Genomic DNA, 23,312 nt, shown 5'->3' with positions numbered 1-23,312 from the left:
ATACAGGGAAACATTCTATGATATGCAGGAGTCAGCAGATACTACAAACATCAAGGAATTGGGTTGTTAAGAATTTCAGATTATTGAACAATGTGAGAGGTATGTTTGAAATGATTAAATACATGAAAGAAATAAGAAATTAAAAATAAAGAGCAAGATGCTACAAAAAGACTAAGCAGTTTCTAAAAGGCATTAGTTAAAACTTACAAATAAAACTAGTTATATAAGATAAAAATTGTTTGGTTAAAACAGCATATCATGTTCAGCCAAAGAAATACTAATAATCATTATTATTTTTAATTGAAGTGTTGTTGATTTACAATGTTGTGTTAGTTTCAGGGGTACATCAAAGTGATTTAGATCTATCTGTCTATATCTATCTATCTATCAACTATCTATCTATCTATCTATCTATCTATCTATCTATCTATCCTTTTTCAGATTCTTTTCCATTATAGGTTATTACAAGATATTGAATATAGTTCCCTGTTGCTATACAGTAGGTCCTTGTTGTTTATCTATTTTATATATGGTAGTGTGTGTCTCTTAATCCCAAACTCCTAATTTATCCCTCCCACATCCCCTTTCCCCTTCGGTAACCATAAGTTTGCTTTCTATGTCTGTGAGTCTATTTCTGTTTTGTAAATAAGTTTATTTGTATCATTTTTTTTGATTCTACATGTAAGTGATATCGTAGGATATTTATATTTCTGTGTCTGTCTTACTTCATTTACTATGATAATCTCTAAGTCCATCCATGTTGCTGCAAAAGACATTATTTCATTCTTTTTTTATGGCTGAGTTATATTCCATTGTGTAGGTACCACATTTTCTTCATTCATTCATCTGTTGAGGGGAATTTATGTTGCTTCCATGTCTTGGCTATTGTAAATAGTGCTGCTCTAAACACTGGGGTGCATGTATCTTTCTGAATTAGACTTTTTGTCTTTTATCAATATATGCCAAGGAGTGGAGTTGCTGGATCATATTGTTAACTCTGTTTTTAGTTTTTAAAGGAACCTCCATACTGTTTTCCATAGTGACTGTACCAATTTACATTCCCCCCAACAGTGTAGGAGGGTTCCTTTTGTCCACACTATCTCCAGCATTTATTATTTGTAGACTTTTTGATGATGGCCATTCTGACTGGGGCAAGGTGATACCTCGTTGTAGTTTTGATTTGCACTTCTCTAGTAATTAGTGATGTTGAACATCTTTTCATGTGTCTTTTGGCCATGTGTGTGTCTTTTCTGGAGAAATGTCTACTTAGATCTTCTACCCATTTTTTGATTTGGTTGATTTTCTGTGACATTGAGCTGTATGAGCTGTTTGTATATCTTGGAAATTAAGCACTTGTCAGTCGCATCATTTGCAAATATTTTCTCCCAGTAAGTAGGTTGTGTTTTCATTTTGTTTATGGTTTCCTTTGTTATGCAAAACCTTTTAAATTTAATTAAGTCCCATTTGTTTATTTTGCTTTTGGTTCCATTACTTTAGGAGATTGATCTAAAAAAATATTGCTGCAACTTATGTCAAAGAGTGTTCTGCCTATGTTTTCCTCTAGTTTTATTGTATCCAATCTTACAGTTAGGTCCCTAATCCATTTTGAGTTTATTTTGGTTTATATATGGTCTTAGAGATGTTCTAATTTCATTCTTTTACATGCAGCTCTCCAGATTTCCTAGCACCACTTATTAAAGAGACTGTCTTTTCTCCATTGTATATTCTTGCCTCCCGTATTGTAGGTTAATTGACCATAAGTGCGTGGGATTATTTCTGGGCTTTGTATCCTGTTGCATTGATCTATATGTCTGTTTTTATGCCAGTATCATACTGTCTTGATGACTGTAGCTTTGTAGTATAGTCTGAAGTCAGGGAACATGATTCCTCCAGCTCTGTTCTTCTTTCTCAAGATTCTTTTGGCTGTTTGGGATCTTGTATTTCCATATAAGTTTTAAAATGTTTCGTTCCAGTTCTCTGAAACACGCCATTGGTAATTTGATACGGATTGCATTGAATCTGTAGATTGCCTTGGACAGTATGCAGTGGTCCCCAACCTTTTTGGCACCAGGGACCAGTTTTGTGGAAGACAGTTTTTCCATGAACTGGCATGAGGCGGATGGTTTTGGATGATTCAAGCGCATTACATTTATTGTGTACTTTATTTCTATTATTATTACAGTGTAATATATAATGAAATAATTATACAACTCACCATAATGCAGAATTAGTGGGAGCCCTGAGCTTGTTTTCCTGCAACTAGATGGTCCCACCTGGGGGTGATGGGAGACGGTGACACCTGAAGTGTGTTGCTTATGTCCAGTCTACTCCGTAATCTCATTTTGGTGGCTGTCACTGCAGAAAACCCTGCTTCACAAAGATAGGATGTTGGAAATGGAAGCAGGCTTTTCAGTACTTTTGTGGCAGTCTCAGGATATTCTGCCTTGACTTTAATCCAGAATGTATGGAGATTTGAAGTTGTCTCAAACATACTTTTAAGGCCACTGCCTTAAAAGTTAAAAGCAGTTGATCCTCTTCTAGCACGGACAAAGTTGATTCACCTGGCTTGTTCACAAATGGGTCGCAGATCCATTCCTTTCCAGTTCTGGGGTCTTTTGTGGTTGGGAAGTAATGCTCAAACTCTTTTGAAAGCTGAGATAGGTGATCATGTACCAGCTAAGAGAAAGAAGGTCCTGGCTCAGTCTCTTTCAAAATCTCTGCTAATGTTTGAAACATGTCAAAAATCCCAATGTTCACTCATCGCCCCCATAATTCCAGTTTGGCTTTGAATGCAGCCACTTTATCTGCCGACTTGAACACCGTTGTCATTCTCCCCTGAAGTGACAGATTGAGTTTGCTGAGCAGGTTGAATATGTCACACAAGTAAGCAAGTTTTGTGACCCAGTCTGTGTCACTGAAATATGCTGCCAGTGGTGACAGTTTTTCTAGAAGAAATCTCTGGAGCAGCTCTTGTAACTCAAAAACTCTGGCCAGTGATCTACCTTTAGAAAGCCATCTCACTTCTGTGTATAAGAGAAGACGTGTGTGCTCTATGTCCATCTCCTCACAGAGCTGTGTGAACAGACGTGAGTTAAGGACATGTACTTTAATGTGGTTGATAATATTAATCACATCCTGCAAAATGTTGTTAAGTTCAGGTGACATTTTTCAGCTAGCCAGCATTTCTCTATGGATGACACTGTGCATAGACTTACATTCAGAAGTGACCTCTTTGACCTGAGTAGTGAAACCAGAAAGCTGTCCAATCATGTCAGCTGCTCTGTCCATGCCTATACTGACACAAAATGACCAATTCAGTTTTCCTGATATGTAATCATTCAAAGACTTGAATAGTTCTGCAGCTGTGGTGTTGGTTGGCAACAAAAGTGCACATAATATATCCTTACGCACATCCTCCTGAAAAATATATCACACAAAAACAAGCATTGTCGCCTTGTTGTCAACATTGGTAGACTCGTCAACCTGGGTTGTGTACCACAGTGACTCATTAATCGTCTCTGACAATTGTGCCTCAATATACTCTGCTATTTCATCAATTAGTCTAGTTATGGTGCTAGCCAAAAGAGGAACACGTGCCACCTTTTGAACTGCAGCCTCTCCTAAAAGTTCATGACAAATGTCCTTAGCAGCAGGCAGGATCAACTCTTCACAAATTGTAAAGGGCTTCTTAGATTTAGCAAAGTGGTTAGCCACTAAGAATGCTGCTCTCAGTACCAACACATTTGATGAAGTGGTGGCCTTCAATAATTGCTTCTGTTCTTCATGTTCACGTTTTTTTTTTCTTTTGAAAAACTCCAAAGGCATATTTTTTAACGCAGAGTGCTTGGTCTCCATGTGGCAAAGCAGTTTTGAAGGTTTCATGGCTTCCTTGGATTGCCGGTCACCACATATTGTACAGAGCGGGCTTGTAGAATGTGAATCACCTGTTGCAATGAAGTAGGACTCTTAGTATTTTCTTTTAAATGCAGCTTTCTTTTTTGTTGGCAGTCTTAGAGTCTTCTGCTGTCTCATCATTGGGTCTTTCTCCCTTTTTAAAAAAACTCTCCAGCGACATTTGTTTTTTACTCATTTTGGTTAGGGTTAGCTTGTGGACTTAACAAAACTGTGACTGAGACAAGTGTGCAGTGTGGGAAAGAGCCATGGATGGAAGTGATAAATAAAATAATGGACAGGTCATGCACAGACTAAAATAAGTGTTGGATTCTGATTTAAAGCCTGCCACTAGATGCAGTTGTCCAACTGAAGTACATCAACTCACTTGCCACTATAAAGCCTGCCACCAGATGCAGCTTAATTGTCACTTGCCACTCACTGACAGGGTTTTGGTATGAGTCTGCAAGCAATTGATTTATTATAGTCTCTATGCTGTCAAACGTCTCTGATAATGATAATCTGTATTTGCAGACACTCCCCAGTACTAGCATCACCAACTCAGCTCCACCTCAGATCATCAGGCATTAGATTCTCATAAGGAGGGTGCAACCTAGATCCCTCACATGCACAGTTCACAGTAGGGTTCGCACTCCTATGAGAATCTAGTGCTGCCACTAATCTGACAGGAGGCGGAGCTCAGGCGGTAATGTGAGCAATGGGGAGTGGCTATAAATACAGATGAAACTTCGCTCGCTTGCCCACCACTCACCTCCTGCTTTGCAGCCCGGTTCCTAACAGGCCACGGACTGGTATCAATCCATGGCCCAGGTGTTGCGTACCCCTTCAGTATGGTCTTTTTGACAATATTGATTCTTCCAATCCAAGAACATGGTATATCTTTCCATTTTTTGTGTGTCACTTTCAATTTCTTTCTTCAGCATCTTGTAGTTTTCAGAGTACATGTCTTTTATCTTCTTGGGTAGATTTATTCCTAGGTATTTTATTCTTTTCAATACAGTGGTAAATAGGATTGTTTTCTTAATTTCTCTTTCTGATAGTTCATTGTTAGTATATAGAAATGCAATAGATTTCTGTATATTAATCTTGTGTCCTGCAACTTTACCAAATTTGTTGATGAGCTCTAGTAGTTTTCTGGTGGTGTCTTTAGTATTTTCTATGTATGGTATCATGTCATCTGCAAACAGTGACAGTTTTACTTCTTCTTCCTTTCAATTTGGATCCCTTTTATTATTTTTTTCTTTGCTGTGGCTAAGACTTTCAAAACTATGTTGAATAAAAGTGATTAGAGTGATCATCCTTGTCTTGTTCTTGATCTTAGAGGAAGTGCTTTCAGCTTCTCACCACTGAGTATGATATTAGCTGTGGGTTTGTATTATATGTCCTTTATTATGTTGAGGTATGTTCCCTCTATACGCACTTTCTGAAGAGTTTTTATCATAGTTGATGTTGAATTTTATCAGAAGCTTTTTCTGCATCTATTGGGATGATCATATGGTTTTTATACTTCAATTTGTTAATGTGGTATATCACGTTGATTGATTTGCAGACATTGAAAAATCCTTACATCCCTGGGATAAATCCTACTTGATCATGATGTATGATCCTTTTAATGTATTTTTGCATTCAGTTTGCTAGTATTTTCTTGAGGAATTTTGCATCTATGTTCATTAGTGATACAGACCTGTAATTTTTTTGTGATATCTTTGTCTGGTATTGGTATCAGGATGATGATGCCCTCATAGAATTAATTCAGAACTGTTCCTTTCTCTGCAAATTTTGGAATAGTTTGAGAAGGATAGGTGCTAAATATTCTCTAAATGTTTGGTAGAATTCACTTGTGAAGTCATGGTCCTGGACTTTTGTTTGTTGGGTGTTTTAAAATTACTGTTTCAATGTCATTACTGGTAATTGGTCTGCTCATATTTTCTCTTTTTTCTGATTCAGCCTTGGGAGATTGTGCCTTTCTAAGATTCATTTCTTCTAGGTTGTCCATTTTGTTGGCATATAGTTGCTCTTAGAGGTCTCTTTTGATCCTTTGTATTTCTGTAGTGTTGGTTATAAAATTCTCCTTTTTCATTTCTGATTTCATTGATTTGGGCCCCCTCCCTTTTTTTCTTGATGAGTCTCGGTAAAAGCTTACCAATTTTATCTTTTCAAAGAATCAGCTTTTAGTTTCATTGATCTTTTCTATTTTTTTTTAGTCTCTATTTATTTCTTCTCTGATCTTTATGATTTCTTTCCTTCTGTTAACTTTGGGTTTTGTTTATTCTCTCTTTAGTTGCTTTAGGTGTAAGATTAAGTTGTTTATTTGAGATTTTTCTTGTTTCCTGAGGTAAGATTGTATTGCTATAAACTTTCTAAGAACTGCTTTTGCTGCTTCCCATATATTTTGGATTTTTGTACTTTTATTTACATTTTCTCTAGGTATTCTTTGATTTTCTCTTTCATTTCATCAGTGATCTATTGGTTGTTTAGTAGCATATTGTTTAGTCTCCACGTGTATGTGTTTTGTGCTTTTTTTTTTTCTTGTAGTTGACTCTAATCTCAAAGCGTTGTGGTCAGAAAAGATGCTTGATATGATTTCAACTTTCTTGAATTTACCGAGGCTTTTTTTGTGGTGTAGCATGTTATCTATCCTGGGGAATGTTCCATGTGTACTTGAAAAGAATGTGTATTCTGATCCTTTCAGATAGAATGATCTATATATATCAATTAAATCCATTTTGTCTAATGTGTTATTTAAGGCCTTTGTTTACTTGATTTTCTGTCTGGATGATCCACTCATTGATATAAGTGTGGTGCTAAAATTCCCTACTATTATTGTCACTCTTGATTTCACTTTTTATGTCTGTTAATATTTGCCTTATGTATTGAAGTGCTCCTATGTTGGGTGCATAAATATTTATAATTGTTATGTCTTCTTGGATTGATCTCTTGATCATCATGTAGTGTCCTTCTTTGTCTCTTGCAATAATCTTTATTTTAAAGTCTATTTTTCTGACATAACTATTGTTACTCCAGCTTTCTTTTGATTTCTGTTTGCTTGGAAAACCTTTTTCCATCCCCTCACTTTTAGCCTGTATGTGTCTCTAGATCTGAAGTGAGTCTCTTGTAACAAAGCAGCATATATACAGGTCTTGTTTTTGTACACATTCAGCCAGTCTACCTTTTGATAGGAGTATTTAGTCCATTTACATTTAAGGTAATTATTGATAAAAGTGTTCTTATTGCCATTTTCTTAATTGTTTTTGGATTTGTTTTTGTAAGTCTTTTTTCCCCTTCTTTTATGATTTGATGACTATTTTTAGTGTTATGTTTGGATTTCTTTTTCTTTTTTGTGTTTATATCTATTATAAATTTTTGGTTGGTTATCATGAGGTTTTTGTATTGCAGTCTATATATAAACATGATTGTTTTAAGTTGCTAATCACTTAATTTCAAATGCATTTTAAAAACCATGCATTTGTAGTCATGTCCCCTCATTATTACTGTTTATCTAACTGTTTTGTGTATCCCTTAACTCCTTATTGTGGATGCAACTGTTTTTACTACTTTTGTCTTTTAACCACCCTACTAGTTTTGTGTGTGGATGATTTCCTACGTGTACTATATGTTTGCCTTTACCAGTGAGCTTTTACATTTTGTAATTTTCTCATTTCTAATTGTGGCCTTTTCCTTTTTGCCTAGAAATGTTCCTTTAACATTTGTTGTAAATCAGGTTTGGTGGTGCTGAATTTCTTTAGTTTTTGCTTGTCTGTAAAGCTTTTGATTTCTGCATCAAATCTGAATGAGAGCCTTGCTGGGTAGAGCATTCTTGGTTATAGGGTTTTCCCTTTCATTACTTTAAATATATCTTGCCACTCCCTTCTGGCCTGCAGTTTCTGCTGAGAAAGGGAGTTCCCTTTTATGTTATTTGTTGCTTTTCCCTTGCTGCTTTTAGTATTCTTTCTTTATCTTTCATTTTGTCATTTTGATTACAATGTGTCTTGGTGTGTTCCTTTTTTGGTTAATCCTGTATGGGACTCTCTGTGCTTCCCAGACTTGCATGCTTGTTTCTTATTCCTGGGTAGGGAAATATATCTATCTTCAAATATTTTATATTTATATCTTCAAATATTTTCTTGGGCTCTTTCTCTTCTCTTTCTGGGACCCCTATAATGCTAATGCACTCGATGTTATCCCAGAGGTCCAAACAGATAATTATTGAAATGCACAAAAGGTTTTCAGGGGACTGAAAAATATGAAAAAGAGGTCAAGAGATATAGAGAGAATATATTCTGTTAAAAATTATAGGTCCAACACTCTTGAAAGTAAATAAAATTCCTGTAAGTTAAATTTTTAAAAATGGCAAATCTAAAAGAACAAATAGATTTGTGGAAGAGATGATTGGTAAAAATAAATAGCAATAAAATTTGAAAAAATGAAAAAGATAAATGAGTTTTAATTATTTTAGCACTCTAGAGAAAGGCAATGTGTAACTAAAGCAATTGGAGTAAGTCAAAAAGAAGGAAGACTATTGACACCACAGGATCTTGGAACATGTTTGGCATTGGAGGTATAGGTATGTCTGAAGGCTGAGTGGATGTCAGACTGAAACCAGGAAGAGATTGCAATATGGAAAGTCTGGATTCAGGAGTAAAAAGTGCAGATGAGGTTGGATGTGCGTGCTGTACAGAACACATTGTTATTAAGTGAAAGTCAACATAGTGAATAATGAGGCTCCAACCTCAACTACCAAATTGCTAGCTGTTGGGTTCATATACTCTGTGGAAATACAGTTGATGTTCCTAGTCTGTATGCCCTCTGGCCCTCAGCTGTTTGGTCACTGAAAGGTCCTGCATGTATGTCCTGTGTATCATCTCCTAATACCCTCAGTTGTTTCAGCCTCTCCTGAAGTGAGGGTCGAGCTTTAGCACATCTTTCTACATGGCAGTTGTCAGTAACTCCAACACTGAGTTCCAATACAGTCAGGCTCAGAGAGGCTCTCCACAAATTCTCTGGCTTTTTCTTCCTCTTCTTGAATGATGATGGCTAGTAGATCAGAGTGTTCCTAGGGATGAGACAGTTGGGCAGCTTACTATGGTTTTACTCAGATGATGAATAGAAGTTGAGTCTTGGTAAGCAGAAGGAAAAGGTAAATCAGTTTTATGAATAAAACTGCTGTGAAACATGTTGTAGCATTCTTATTTTTGGATATATGTTTTTATCTTCTGTTCTTTTGTTCTTCCTCAGAGTGGAATTTTTGGATTATAAGATGGATGTATGTTAACATTCATAAAACACTGTCAGATCTTTTCCTTAAGTGGTTATACCAGTCAGTATTCCCATCACAGTGTATAAGAATTTAGGGTTGCCAACATTGAATGTTGACTGTCTTTTTAATTTTTAACAACTCTAGTGGTTGTATGCTTTTATTTCATGGTGGTTTCAGTTGCATTTCCTTGAGGACTAATAATATTGAGCACTTTTTCGGGGGCTTATGGCCCTTTTGTACATCTTCCTTTATGATGTGTCTGTTCAGATCTTTTGCCCATTTCTTACTAGGTTGTTTTATTTTTCTCAGTGAGTTGTAGAAAAAATTTTGCATTAACTAAATACTAATACTTCGTTAAATCTAAGTTTTGCAAATATTTTTTCCCAGGCTGTGGCTTATCTATTTTTTTAATGGTTTCTTTGGATGAATAAAACTTTTTAATTTTGATGAAGACTGATTTATTAATCCTTTCTTTTATGGTTATTTATTTCTATGTTCAGTTTAAGAAACCATTGCTTACCTCTAAGTTACAATGATATTATCTTAATAGTTTCAGCTTTTACCTATGGAATTAGGAGTCATTGTAAAGTAATGTTTATATATTATATGAAGTAGGGGTCAAGGTTCATTATTTTCATATATGCATACCCAGTTGTTCATTTGTTAAGAAGACCTTCTTGGGCTTCCCTGGTGGCGCAGTGGTTGAGAATCTGCCTGCTAATGCAGGGGACACGGGTTCGAGCCCTGGTCTGGGAAGATCCCACATGCCACGGAGCAGCTGGGCCCGTGAGCCACAATTGCTGAGCCTGCGCGTCTGGAGCCTGTGCCCCGTGACGGGAGGGGCCGCGATAGAGAAAGGCCCGCGCACCGCGATGAAGAGCGGTCCCCGCACCGCGATGAAGAGTGGCCCCCGCTTGCCGCAACTGGAGAAAGCCCTCGCACGAACCGAAGACCCAACACAGCCAAAAATAAATAAATAAATAAATAAATAAGAAAATCCTTTAAAAAAATAAAATAAAATAAAAAATAAATAAATAAAAATCCCTTTAAAAAAAAAAAAAAAAAAAAAAAAAAGAAGACCTTCTTTACCACAGTGGATTGCTTTGACATTTTGCCAAAAATTAAATGACTATATAACTGTGGGTATATTTCTGATCTCTTTTCCATTGCATCAAATTGACTCTTATGTTTGACTCACTAATCATTCTTGATTATATTGTCTTTAAGTCTAAAATCACCTGGTGAAAGTTGTGTAACATTATACTTTTTAAATAAAGTTTGTCATTATTCTTTTAAAATAAAGTTTGATGTTTAAGTCTTTTGCATTTCCATAGTTACTTTAGGGTCAGGTTATCAAATCTTTAAATACATGCTGGGATTATGACAAAAATTGCATTAGAACAATTTTGTGGAGAGTTGTGGAAACCAGTTTGTGAAGAATTGACATCTTAATAATATTTAGTCTTGCAATCCATGAACATGTCTGCTTATTTAGATCTTTAATTTCTCTGTGATGTTTTGTAGTTTTCACTTTACAGATATTCTTAAATTTGTTAAGTGTTCTATGATTTTTTTTTCCACACACACACACTGTATTTTATTTTTACAAGAGATAGATAGACTGACACCAAGCATTGTACATGGATGACCACAACAAAAGCAACAACGATTGCAATTACCAAACATGAAACACACTTATGCTATGTCATAACATTGACATTCAGTCCAGCAATCCTCCACTGTAACAGCTCCTTTACTTTGCAGTGAAAATTGATTTGTATATTCTTTTCCTCTGAGTCCTTGTGGGATTTTTTTTTTTTAATTCAGACAGAAAGTCACAAAAATTATACTCATCCTCATCAGTTCACTCAGTCCCATGTAATTAATTTCTTTTTTTTCATCTTGATCTTTTGTTAGCACTTTTATGAGTTCATCAGTTTTTCATTAGAGTTCTGAAAATGCTTATTCATTCAGTTCAGCAGTACAGTCAGTTACCAGAAACCTGTACTTGTCAGAGTCTTTTCCATGAATTTCTTGAAGATGAAACTCTTTTATAGGAACATATTTGCAAAATCATCAGAGTACACCCAGAACTGTCTGTAAATGACAAAAGACTTAAAAATGACCATGGTTAAAGATTTGATGAAAGTTCATAATAATGCAGTTGACAAGAAAATTAGTTATTTCTGAGATATACATTTTAAAGTAATAACTAGGATTATTACTTATAACATTATACCAGAACATATAAGATTTTTAGACGTTTCCTGTAATGTCTGAAACATTTATATTAACATATTTCCATACATATTTCCATACAAATACAAATATAAGATTTTTAGAAATTTCATGTAATGTCTGAAACATTTATATTAACATATTTCCATACATATTTCCATACAAATACAAATATAAGATTTTTAGAAATTCCATGTACTGTCTGAAACATTTATATTAACATATTTCCATACATATTTCCATACAAATACAAATATAAGATTTTTAGAAATTTCATGTAATGTCTGAAACATTTATATTAACATATTTCCATACAAATAACCCAATGAAAGTTTAGTATTAGTTGTTTTGTTTGTTTTTTTATACTGCAGGTTCTTATTAGGCATCAGTTTTATACACATCAGTGTATACATGTCAATCCCAATCGCCCAATTCAGCACATCACCATCCCCACCTCATCGCAGTTTTCCCCCCTTGGTGTCCATATGTCCATTCTCTACATCTGTGTCTCAACTTCTGCCCTGCAAACTGGCTCATCTGTACCATTTTTCTACGTTCCACATACATGCATTAACATACGATATTTGTTTTTCTCTTTCTGACTTACTTCACTCTGTATGACAGTCTCTAGATCCATCCACTTCTCAACAAATGACTCAATTTCGTTCCTTTTTATGGCTGAATAATATTCCATCGTATATATGTACCACAACTTCTTTATCCATTCGTCTGTTGATGGGCATTTAGGTTGCTTCCATGACCTGGCTATTGTAAATAGTGCTGCAATGAACATTCGGGTGCACGTGTCTTTTTGAATTACGGTTTTCTCTGGGTATATGCCCAGTAGTGGGATTGCTGGGTCATATGGTAATTCTATTTTTAGTTTTTTAAGGAACCTCCATATTGTTCTCCATAGTGGCTGTATCAATTTACATTCCCACCAACAGTGCAAGAGGGTTCCCTTTTCTCCACACCCTCTCCAGCATTTGTTGTTTGTAGATTTTCTGATGATGCCCATTCTAACAGGAGTGAGGTGATACCTCATTGTAGTTTTGATTTGCATTTCTCTAATAATTAGTGATGTTGAGCATCTTTTCATGTGCTTCGTGGCCGTCTGTATGTCTTCTTTGGAGAAATGTCTATTTAGGTCTTCTGCCCATTTTTGGATTGGGGTGTTTGTTTCTTTGATATTGAGCTGAATGAGCTGTTTATATATTTTGGAGATTAATCCTTTGTCCGTTGATTCATTTGCAAATATTTTCTCCCATTCTGAGGGTTGTCTTTTCATCTTGTTTATGGTTTCCTTTGCTGTGCAAAAGCTTTGAAGTTTCATTAGGTCCCACTTGTTTATTTTTGTTTTTATTTCCATTACTCTAGGAGGTGGATCGAAAAAGATCTTGCTGTGATTTATGTCAAAGAGTGTTCTTCCTATGTTTTCCTCTAAGAGTTTTATAGTGTCCAGTCTTATATTTAGGTCTCTAATCCATTTTGAGTTTATTTTTGTGTATGGTGTTAGGGAGTATTCTAATTTCATTCTTTTACATGTGGCTGTCCAGTTTTCCCAGCACCACTTATTGAAGAGACTGTCTTTTCTCCATTGTATATCTTTGCCTCCTTTGTCATAGATTAGTTGACCATAGGTGCGTGGGTTAATCTCTGGGCTTTCTATCTTGTTCCATTGATCTATGTTTCTGTTTTTGTGCCAGTACCATATTGTCTTGATTACTGTAGCTTTGTAGTATAGTCTGAAGTCAGGGAGTCTGATTCCTCCAGCTCCATTTTTTTGCCTCAAGACTGCTTTGGCTATTCGGGGTCTTTTGTGTCTCCATACAAATTTTAAGATGATTTGTTCTAGCTCCGTAAAAAATGCCATTGGTAATTTGATAGGGATTGCATTGAATCTGTAGATTGCTTTGGGTAGTATACTCATTTTCACAATGTTGATTCTTCCAATCCAAGAACATGGTATATCTCTCCATCTGTTGGTATCATCTTTAATTTCTTTCATCAGTGTCTTATAGTTTTCTGCATACAGGTCTTTTGTCTCCCTAGGTAGGTTTATTCCTAGGTATTTTATTCTTTTTGTTGCAATGGTAAATGGGAGTGTTTCCATAATTTCTCTTTCAGATTTTTCATCATTAGTGTATAGGAATGCAAGAGATTTCTGTGCATTAATTTTGTAACCTGCAACTTTACCATATTCATTAATTAGCTCTAGCAGTTTTCTGGTGGCAGTTTTAGGATTCTCTATGTATAGTATCATGTCATCCGCAAACAGTGACGGTTTTACTTCTTCTTTTCCAATTTGTATTCCTTTTATTTCTTTTTCTTCTCTGATTGCCGTGGCTAGGACTTCCAGAACTATGTTGAATAATAGTGGTGAGAGTGGACATCCTTGTCTCGTTCCTGATCTTAGAGGAAATGCTTTCAGTTTTTCACCATTGAGAATGATGTTTGCTGTGGGTTTGTCATATATGGCCTTTATTATGTTGAGGTAGGTTCCCTCCATGCCCACTTTCTGGAGAGTTTTTATCATAAATGGGTGTTGAATTTTGTCAAAAGCTTTTTCTGCATCTATTGAGATGATCATATGGTTTTTATACTTCAATTTGTTAATATGGTGTATCACATTGATTGATTTGCGTATATTGAAGAATCCTTGCATCCCTGGGATAAATCCCACTTGATCGTGGTGTATGATCCTTTTAATGTGTTGTTGGATTCTGTTTGCTAGTATTTTGTTGAGGATTTTTGCATCTATATTCATCAGTGATATTGGTCTGTAATTTTCTTTTTTTGTAGTGTCTTTGTCTGGTTTTGGTATCAGGGTGATGGTGGCCTCATAGAATGAGTTTGGGAGAGTTCCTTCCTCTGTAATTTTTTGGAAGAGTTTGAGAAGGATGGGTGTTAGCTCTTCTCTAAATGTTTGATAGAATTCACCTGTGAAGCCATCTGGTCCTGGACTTTTGTTTGTTGGAAGATTTTAATCACAGTTTCAATTTCATTACTTGTGATTGGTCTGTTGATATTTTCTGTTTCTTCCTGATTCAGTCTTGGAAGGTTATACCTTTCTAAGAATTTGTCCATTTCTTCCAGGTTGTCCATTTTATTGGCATAAAGTTGCTTGTAGTAGTCTCTTAGGATGTTTTGTATTTCTGCGGTGTCTGTTGTAACTTCTCCTTTTTCATTTCTGATTTTATTGATTTGAGTCCTCTCCCTCTTTTTCTTGATGAGTCTGGCTAATGGCTTATCAATTTTGTTTATCTTCTCAAAGAACCAACTTTTAGTTTTATTGATCTTTGCTATTGTTTTCTTTGTTTCTATTTCATTTATTTCTGCTCTGATCTTTATGATTTCTTTCCTTCTGCTAACTTTGGGTTTTGTTTGTTCTTCTTTCTCTAGTTTCTTTAGGTGTAAAGTTAGATGGTTTACTTGAGATTTTTCTTGTTTCTTTAGGTAGGCTTGTATAGCTATAAACTTCCCTCTTAGAACCGCTTTTGCTGCATCCCATAGGTTTTGGGTCGTCGTGTTTTCATTGTCATTTGTCTCTAGGTATTTTTTTTATTTCCTGTTTGATTTCTTCAGTGATCTCTTGGTTATTTAGTAACGTATTGTTTAGCCTCCATGTGTTTGTCTTTTTTACGTTTTTTTCCCTGTAATTCATTTCTAATCTCATAGCGTTGTGGTCACAAAAGATGCTTGATATGATTTCAATTTTCTTAAATTTACTGAGGCTTGATTTGTGACCCAAGATGTGATCTATCCTGGAGAATGTTCCGTGTGCACTTGAGAAGAACGTGTAATCTGCCGTTTTTGGATGGAATGTCCTATATATATCAATTAAATCTATCTGGTCTATTGTGTCATTTAAAGCTTCTGTTTCCTTATTTATTTTCATTTTGGATGATCTGTCCATTGGTGTAAGTGAGGTGTTAAAGTCCCCCACTATTATTGTGTTACTGTCGATTTCCTCTTTTATAGCTGTTAGCAGTTGCCTTATGTATTGAGGTGCTCCTATGTTGGGTGCATATATATTTATAATTGTTATATCTTCTTCTTGGATTGATCCCTGGATCATTATGTAGTGTCCTTCCTTGTCTCTTGTAACATTCTTTATTTTAAAGTCTATTTTATCTGATATGAGTATAGCTACTCCAGCTTTCTTTTGATTTCCATTTGCATGGAATATCTTTTTCCATCCCCTCACTTTCAGTCTGTATGTGTCCCTAGGTCTGAAGTGGGTCTCTTGTAGACAGCATATATATGGGTCTTGTTTTTGTATCCATTCAGCCAGTCTATGTCTTTTGGTTGGGGCATTTAATCCATTCACGTTTAAGGTAATTATCGATATGTATGTTCCTATGACCATTTTCTTAATTGTTTTGGGTTTGTTTTTGTAGGTCCTTTTCTTCTCTTGTGTTTCCCACTTAGAGAAGTTCCTTTAGCATTTGTTGTAGAGCTGGTTTGGTGGTGCTGAATTCTCTTAGCTTTTGCTTGTCTGTAAAGCTTTTGATTTCTCCATCAAATCTAAATGAGATCCTTGCTGGGTAGAGTAATCTTGGTTGTAGGTTCTTCCCTTTCATCACTTTAAGTATTTCATGCCACTCCCTTCTGGCTTGCAGAGTTTCTGCTGAGAAATCAGCTGTTAACCTTATGGGGGTTCCCTTGTATGTTATTTGTCGTTTTTCCCTTGCTGCTTTCAATAATTTTTCTTTGTCTTTAATTTTTGCCACTTTGATTACTATGTGTCTCGGCGTGTTTCTCCTTGGGTTTATTCTGTATGGGACTCTCTGCGCTTCCTGGACTTGGGTGGCTATTTCCTTTCCCATGTTAGGGAAGTTTTCGATTATAATCTCTTCAAATATTTTCTCTGGTCCTTTCTCTCTCTCTTCTCCTTCTGGGACCCCTATAATGCGAATGTTGTTGCGTTTAATGTTGTCCCAGAGGTCTCTTAGGCTGTCTTCATTTCTTTTTATTCTTTTTTCTTTAGTCTGTTCCGCAGCAGTGAATTCCACCATTCTGTCTTCCAGGTCACTTATCCGTTCTTCTGCCTCAGTTATTCTGCTATTGATTCCTTCTAGTGTAGTTTTCATTTCAGTTATTGTATTGGTCATCTCTGTTTGTTTGTTCTTTAATTCTTCTAGGTCTTTGTTAATCATTTCTTGCATCTTCTCAATCTTTGCCTCCATTCTTATTCCGAGGTCCTGGATCATCTTCACTATCATTATTCTGAATTCTTTTTCTGGAAGGTTGCCTATCTCCACTTCATTTAGTTGTTTTTCTGGGGTTTTTTCTTGTTCCTTCATCTGGTACATAGCCCTCTGCCTTTTCATCTTCTCTGTCTTTCTGTAACTGTGGTTTTTGGTCCACAGGCTGCAGGATTGTAGTTTTTCTTGCTTCTGTTGTCTGCCCTCTGGTGGTTGAGGCTATCTAAGAGGCTTGATGGGAGGCTCTGGTGGTGGGTAGAGCTGACTGTTGCTGTGGCGGTCAGAGCTCAGTAAAACCTTAATCCACTTGACTGTTGATGGGTGGGGCTGGGTTCCCTCCCTGTTGCTGTGGCGATCAGAGCCCAGTAAAACCTTAATCCACTTGACTGTTGATGGGTGGGGCTGGGTTCCCTCCCTGTTGGTTGTTTTGCCTGAGGCAACCCAACACTGGAGCCTACCCGTGCTCTTTGGTGGGGTTAATGGCAGACTCTGGGAGGGCTCATGCCAAGGAGAACTTCCCAGGACCTCTGCTGCCAGTGTCCTTATCCCCACGGTGAAACAGAGCCACTACTCGCCTCTGCAGGAGACCCCCCAACACCAGCAGGTACGTCTGGTTCAGTCTCCCCCAGGGTCACTGCTCCTTCCCCTGGGTCCCGATGCACACATTACTTTGTGTGTGCCCTCCAAGAGTGGGGTCTCTGTTTCCCCCAGTCCTGTCACAGTCCTGCAATCAATTCCCACTAGACTTCAAAGTCTGATTCTCTAGGAATTCCTCCTCCCTTTGCCGGACCCCCAGGTTGGGAAGCCTGAGGTGGGGCTCAGAACCTTCACTCCAGTGGGTGGACTTCTGTGGTATAAGTGTTCGCCAGTCTGTGAGTCACCCACCCAGCAGTTATGGGATTTGATTTTACTCTGATTGCGCCCCTCCTACCGTCTCACTGTGGCTTCTCCTCTGTCCTTGGACATGGGGTGTCCTCCTTGGTGAAGTCCAGGGTCTTCCTGTCAATGATTGTCCAGCAGCCAGTTGTGATTCTGGTGCTCTCGCAAGAGGGAGTGAGAGCACGTCCTTCTACTCCGCCATCTTGGTTAATCTCCCTCAGTGTTCTATGATTTTTGATGATTTTAGAAGTAGAGTTGTTTTTTAATTAATTTTATAATTGCTATTACTATGTAAAATATAGTTGATTTTTATTAACTTTATATTCTACAATTTTGCTAAATACACTTATTCTATTAGATGTTTTTCAAATTCCTCAGAATTTTCTGTGTTTACAACCATATCATCTGCAAATATACATTTTTACTTCTTCTGTTCTGATTTTCATAAATTTTATTTTTTTCTTCACTTACTGCCCTGGCCCTCACCTCCAGGAAAATATTGAATAGAAATGGTGGGAATTGGGAATCTCTGCCTTCTATATAATCTTATGGAAAAAAGTGTTTAGTCTTTAATCTTTAAATATGATGATATTTTTTGTTTTTCATAAATTAATTGAATTGGATCAATTAATGAACTAAATTAATTAATTTCTCTTCTATTCCTAGTTTAATGAGAACTTTAAAAAAATTATGAATTGGCATGGCAGTTTGTCAAATGCTTTTATTCTGCATCATTATCCTATTTATATATTACTGGATCCAAGTTAGTTAACATTTTGAAAAGTATTACTGCATTCTATTCATGACCGATATTGGTGAGTAATTCTTTCTCTCTCTCTCTCTCTCTGTCTCACTCTGTAACGTCTTTTTCAGGTTCTTGTATTAGTGTTATTCTGGCCTCACAGAATTAGTTAGGAAGTGGTCTCTTTTTTCTCAAAAAGGTTGTGTAAGTTTGGTATTATTTTTTTCCTTATATGTCTGGTAGAATTCACCAGTAAAACCAACTGAGCCTGGAATTATTTTGTGGAAAAGTTTTTGAAATTAAGTTGAATTTCTTTAGCAGATATATGGCTCTTCCAAATTTCTGTTCATCTTATGTCAGTTTGGTAAAGTGTATTTTTTGAGGAATTTGTCCATTTAATTTAAGCTGTTGAATTTGTTAGCATAAAGTTGTTTGATAATAGTCCAGTATTATTGATGCGTGTACAGTCTTAGTAAGAATGTTCTTCTTATTCCTGATATTAGTAATTTGTGTTATCTCTCTTTTTTTTTTCCTTGTCCAGGATTTTTATCAGTTTTGCTGGTCTTATCTAACACTTACTTTTAGCCTTATTGTTCTTTTCCTATAACTTATTTTCTATTTTCAGTTCTCTTTTTTATTATTTCCCTCCATCTTAACCTTATGACCAAATTTCCCTAACTATACTGTTGTAAACATAGAAATAAATATACCTCAGAATTATAAGAGTTAAATGAGAAAATGTTTTCTCACGCATAATACTATAAAAGTGGTATTCATTCTAATTGTCACAGAGACTACCCTGGTACTTCCTGTGAGATTTCTCTAAATTTCTAGTTCAGAATAATTAATATTAAGTACTTTGTTTCTGTATTTTTACAGGAGAAATTTTAACCAAGTGGAGATCAATAGCTTAATATTTTAAGGTCCTTATTGAATAAAATCACTAACATTTATAAAGCTGTATTCCCTTCAAAATGAAAACAAAACAGGGATTTTATCTAGCTGAGTGAGATAGTTTTCTCCTAAACTATAACTTCAGTGGCTCACTGTCTGATGAGAACATTTTCATAGAACTGCACCAAGTCAGCATTCAAGTTCCATTCATGTACTTTGAATGAGATCAGTTTGGGTTAGAAAAGAGGTAGGGATTTGTAGAACCCAGTAACTGTGGCAGCTTTGAGTAACACAAAAGTGTTGTAGAGGATGAGAAGGGGGAGGTGTGATGGAATTACTTCCCATTGAAACCCAACTGTGTGACAGACCCATGCTAGGCACTTTATGTACTTTATCTCTAATGCTCCTAATATTATGTGATATAGATTATCCATTTTAAGAATGAGTATATCCAAGTTTACAGTAAATTATAAGTTGGAATTCAAATTTAGGACTGTAAAATCCCAAAACCTATTTCTTTTTTTTTTTTTTTTTTAATTAATTAATTTATTTGTGGCTGTGTTGGGTCTTTGTTTCTGTGCGAGGGCTTTTTCTAGTTGCAGCGAGCGGGGGCCACTCTTCATCGCGGTGCGCGGGCCTCTCACTGTCGCGGCCTCTCCCATTGCGGAGCACAGGCTCCAGACGCGCAGGCTCAGTAGTTGTGGCTCACGGGCCTAGCTGCTCCGCGGCATGTGGGATCTTCCCAGACCAGGGCTCAAACCCATGTCCCCTGCATTGGCAGGCAGATTCTCAACCACTGCGCCACCAGGGAAGCCCCCAAAACCTATTTCTTAACACTGCATAAAACTTACACATAACCCTCCAAAGTAGAGAGCCATACACTGCTTCAAGCATTGGTGTAGCATCAAATAGTGGTGTCAACTGGAGTACTGATTAAGCAAACTTGTTATTACTTGTCTGAAACCCCTGGCTTTAAAATCTGCCATGATGCAAAGTGGGGGAAAACTCTACAGAAACTCAAAGATTTCTTTTTTGAAGGGGATGCAGAAGGGCTGTATACAGTAAAACATCTGTAGACTTTCCAATTTACGTCTTGTTGGAAGGTAATGAGGGCTGAGGGAGTTTTAAAAGTCCCAGGAAAGTAAAAGTTAACCTTGCTTTATGCACTAAATGCATTACATTGGATAAAAAGCTAATATTTGTATATGTAATCTCTTTTGACATAATTTGGAAGCTTATAAAAACAACTCTTAAGCGTCCTAATGTTCCCTTCAAAGGAGCATGTTGTCCATAAATATGCAGTCTTGAATGAATTTAATTCTCTGGGAATCTCCTGTGAGCAATTGGCTCAATGGGTAATCAGTCCATCTGATCTTGCCCAGTTCAATTAAAGAAAGCACAGCTACAAGAACACAGACATTGCCTCCCACAGTGGAGATGGCAAGTGGGACTGCTAAGTGGAAGCTTCCAGCCCAGAGGTGGTATGCCCTCTTCCCCCACTGCCCCAGTGGCATGAAAGGTAAGAAAGTGGCATCGGACAGCCCATTTGCCACTTCCTCACATGCTGAGTCTTCTTTTTCTTTTAATCATGCGCTGTATTTCTCATTGCACGTTGACTCCTCAGTGGTTTTGTCTCTTCATTTCTCTTTTACCTTCTCTCCTCCTCCCCTCTCTCCTTTTTTTCTAGGCTACCTTTGGCTCTTTTGATGAGATTTCTCAATAAATGACATTAGATATTTATTAACTATATTGGTTATAATCTTACTCTAGAACCAATTACCAAAAATCTCAGAGACTGGAAATTCTGCAAGAAGGTGCTTTATTAGGCTCTCTTTTTCAGAGATAGAATGAGCCATAATTATCATTCATTCATTCATCAAGTAATTTTTTCATATTACGCACTGTCCTAGGTTCTGAAATAGAGAAGTAAAAATAAAAGGAAAGGAAAACATATACACATTCACAGAGCTTTCATTCTTGGCAGGAGATGGAAAGACATATATAATTTTAAAAGTAAATTATACAGTATGTTGTAGGTGGTAAGCGCTGTGGAAAAATAGAGGAGGGCAAGAAGGATGGGAATGCTGTAAGGCTGCAATTTTAAAAAGGGTTTTAGGGCTGGTCTTGCTGAAATGGTAACATTTGAACAAAACTTGATGGAAGAGGAGGTGAAAGAGTAAGTTTTATGTCTCTCTGGGAGGATTTGTAGAGGAAACAATTGCAAACTCCCTGAGATGGGAGTACTCAAAATATTTGATGAAAAGCAAAGAAGTCCATATAGTTAGAATGCAGCGAGCAAGTCTGAATTTTCCAGTAAAGTTGCTATTGAACTTTAAAGTGTAATTTCTCAGGTGTCCAATAATCATTTCTTGATACTAATGACTGATTAATTGATTCCAAATAGATTCCTAGATGATCTCTTACAAGATCCAAAAGTACCCAGGCTGCTAGAACCAAAAGGAGCACTTGGCAGAGTGTCATAATTATCATAGAAAGTTTAAGCAAGTGAACATATCAGGCTGATCACCAGCATTTTATCAAATGTCTGCACACCAACTCATGGAAACCAAGCTGCATGTAATACCACATACCTCTAGTGGGCGAAAAGCAGACAAACTACTAGACTTATCAAGGTCAAGAACACATTTCCTATATTCCATACCTTCTCTGTTCTCTTCTTTTTCAAACTACTTTCAGCCAATACCTCCAAGCTTATTGAGAAAGTCAGAGCCATCTGACCTTAGCTTCCTTACTTTCACCTCCACTATAGCTGTTCTCAAAGGCATTTCTTCCTTCTCTCACGACCACTCTGTAATGACTTCCCCCTACCAGCCTTCTTTGTGTTGCTTTCAAACTTCCCCTACTCTCCAAAGAAGCTGCAGATTTTCCCATTTGATGAAATCCCTTCTTCTGCTTTCAAATGATAGCAGGTTTTTGTTTGTTTCTTTATGTTGCTCACTATTGGATACTTAGAACTTGGCACTTTCTTGTATCAAGTAAACATTTCAGAAATATTTGTGAGTGGAAAGAATGGTAGTTTTCCCTTGTCTTAAAGTGAAAATAATTCCCTTTAATTATTTAATTATTTGTGGATGAGGAGCTCCTTTTCCTTTCTCCACCTCTCTCCTAACACCCACTTTTCTCTTTTCCTAAAAAGCAAACCTTCCTAATGCCCTAAACCTCAAAGCTGCACATGTGTCAGTTACCCGTCTTTTCTCTTCCTCAGTCAAAACCCCATTCCTTCAACTTCACTGAGAAAAAAGGAGGAAAATAATCTATTGAAGTAATTTACTTTGATGTCCCAATAATTACATCAGAGCCATCGTTGGGGTGTCTGAATGTTCATTAGAGGAAACCTGTACATCAACATGATATTTGGTCTCAGGAATACCATGGGAAAAAAACTGCCAATGATTTTAAAAGAAGTCAGGTATTTTGGGAAAAATATTTTCTGCTTCCCTTTATGAGAGATATCCCTTAGAATTGTTTTTTTGTGAACCTGTCTTTGCCCCTTTTAAACCTTCTAAGTGTGCTGTTTCTGGGTATCATCATGGTTATTTTCAAACATCCATTTTGAGATTCTTCTCTTGCAGCTGAGGCATTTCTGAGTGACATTTCCCATCAGGACTGCAGGTACATCTGACCGACCTCCCCGATTGTCCCATGTCAGTGCTATGAGGGTCAGACCAGGCTCTGTGATTGTTGGGTAACAGGCAATCCTGGCCAATGGGATTAGCTCTATTTCACTTAGCATGCTCTTCAGCTAAAAACTCTTGTTTTAAGGGCCAGTCAAGGGGCAAAAGACATAGATACAAAAGTGTAGCTTGGCAAATCGGCAATCCTATTATTTGGGAGAGAACCATTTTCAGTGGTTTTGGAATCAGGGAAAGATATATCTGTCCTGAAGGACCTGACATGTCTGAAGTAACTGCAGTAGCTCTCTAAATAGAGGAAACATTCACAAAATAAGGCTGGGTGGATAGAAAATATAGACACTTTCAAATTACTTTAACTTCTCTGGTTTCTTGCCAGATTGATTTCTTTCATTAGGGGAAGTTCCATCTACATACCATTCTAGCCTCAGGAGGTAAGAGACTGATTTAGTGGTATTAATTTAGGAGCATCCTGAATTTTCAGGAATTTATTGTTTAATATTTGAATGCCCGTATGTGACATTTGGATT

This window comes from Balaenoptera acutorostrata, chromosome 1, assembly GCF_949987535.1.
Source record: "Balaenoptera acutorostrata chromosome 1, mBalAcu1.1, whole genome shotgun sequence".
NCBI classification, from domain to species: domain Eukaryota; kingdom Metazoa; phylum Chordata; class Mammalia; order Artiodactyla; family Balaenopteridae; genus Balaenoptera; species Balaenoptera acutorostrata.
The sequence above is the reverse complement of the archived record's forward strand: the minus strand, read 5'-3'. Positions refer to the sequence as shown.